The following is a 2,394-nucleotide window of genomic DNA, read 5'->3' on the forward strand; positions in this document are numbered from 1 at the left end:
CAAAATATCAATATGCGTTATCTCCTTACAATGTACCTACTGAGTTTGAAGACTTACTAACAGATTTATTGGAATAGGAGAACTTGAAAACTATTGAAACTAATGCGTTTGACAAAATGACGTTTCTCTGGGTCAAATATAATGACAATATAAAGATAAAAATCTTGCTCCGAATATGAGAATTTATCGAGATCGCCTCATTCTAGTATAGAAAATCATATAAACATATAAACATAATGTTTTGCAACCCAAAGCTCTCTAATAATCTCTCTGTACAAGGAAGAGCATCTGCGAAATGTACTGTACACAAAGAAGAAAAAAGGATCACAGCGTCATTAAATGATGTGAGAACACATACAAAAAATAGATATATAACAAAATCATGTTTTGTTCATTTTTCAGAGCTGAAAATTGACATATTTTTTTAATTAACATTTTTCCAAATACGGCTGTTATCACATGGATGCCTCTTTTCCTTTAAATTCAGAAACACGGAAGAAATATCACTGTGTGTTTGTTTACAGACCAAGGTTAATTACGACTGATAAGTTTAACATAAAAATAGCCATGTTATTTTGACGATATGAACAATAAGGTCTTGTTGTTCGAATATATAATATACAGAAGACCATCGGGGACAGAAATGATAAAATCTTCATCTTTTCACATATTTGTTTCAGTGAAATTCGGTCCACACTGTTTTTTCAATGATGGTGATTAAATAAATTGAACAGAGATCCGTCGAAAAAAGTAACCTATTATGCATATCAATATGACCCAAGACTTCACCAACGCAATCGTTTCAGCCTCTTTTGCGTTATCAAGTTTTTTCTTAGATATAACCTTGCGACTTAGGGCATAAGACAATTAGTCCGACCAAAATTTCATACGCATTGTCTATAATTGTGGCCTCTATTGAGTGAATTAAATTTTTTCTAAGATTTGACTTAGTGGCATAGTATTTATTGAAATGACTCATGTTCTTACTTGATTTAATCTAAATAAAAACAATCTCTCTGATGTTTCAAAAAATCGGATGGTACTCTACGTGTTTTTGTTTTTAGTTTCGACCTAAGTTTTAACCAAAAATGACCCTAATTGTACTTTAAAAAGATTTAATCAGAACAATCATTCTGACATATAATAAAATTTCTGGTTAAATATTTTGACCTTTTTTGCGTAAAAACACGGATTTTGACAGACGATGAAAAATGACGACGGACAACCTTACCTAACCTTAGTGCAATAACTCAAAAATTGCATATAGAAATAGAAGCAGATATTGAGTTCTTGCACTAAGGAGACGAAGTGTTGTAGTGCCCATCTGTAGTCATAAAGGACACGGGTTCAATCCCTGCTGACGCCATTATTCACATATTCACAATTGTAAATTTACAGACATTCTAGACCGGTCACCTTGATATGTTTGACATAATTTTCTGAAAGGTTTTCATATTTGATTTTGTTAAAACATCAGCTAATGTTTCTTACATTGCTGGCAAGTTAACCTTTACATGATGACTAAATCAATAGCATTGCACAAATAAAAACAAAATTAAAAACGTAACTATTACACCAATATGCTTCCTGTATTACACGTTTAGAGTTGAATTGTTAAACCATTATCTGTGATAAAATCTGCACACCAGTATACTTTTATTGTATGACGTGTCAATCGATGTTTTGCAATTTTCGATATATCATATGGAATGCATTTTTATCTTTAAGACAAATGACACGAATAAGAGAGTCTTTCCCTTCAACCTAAACGAAACGAATCTAAACAGCCAACCAAAACAAATGGCAGCGATAGAACAAAACAAAAGAAGTGTTCAGTGAGCATTCGTTTGATCACAAGGTGAGGTCAAGACCGGCCTCACGCAGAAAGAAAGCGACAGCACCCACAGACAGAAATGCAATACAATGGGAAACTTTAGGTGTACGTTGGGAAAAGGCTAGATGAAATTTGTCGAAACAGCTTCCAACAAAGATCATCGGAAAAGACTCATGTGCAATTCTCATAACAAAAAAACACGATAAATATATCCATTTTCACTGTAAATATCATAATAAAAAGTTCATGTTATGCTGATGCCGTTCTAACATTTGATATTTTAGCTTTAATATATATATGTGTGTGTGTGTGTGTTTTAATATTAATCAATAAACATTTTGTGTTAATTGTTGTAGAATGCCGATTGGTGCATGTCAAAAGCAACTTCCTATATGAGCTTGTATATTTATTACCCATTTACGTTTGAACTTTTAAATCGCTCCTTACATATTACAAGTAATACATATTTGGTCACCAGTTCATGTAAGCAGAACTCATGAAAGGCAATGTTTGTCATTTTAGTTAAGTATAACGTTGAACTTTGTTACTTGCGTTTCAAC

Source organism: Mya arenaria, chromosome 6 (assembly GCF_026914265.1).
Source record: "Mya arenaria isolate MELC-2E11 chromosome 6, ASM2691426v1".
In the NCBI taxonomy this organism is placed as follows: domain Eukaryota; kingdom Metazoa; phylum Mollusca; class Bivalvia; order Myida; family Myidae; genus Mya; species Mya arenaria.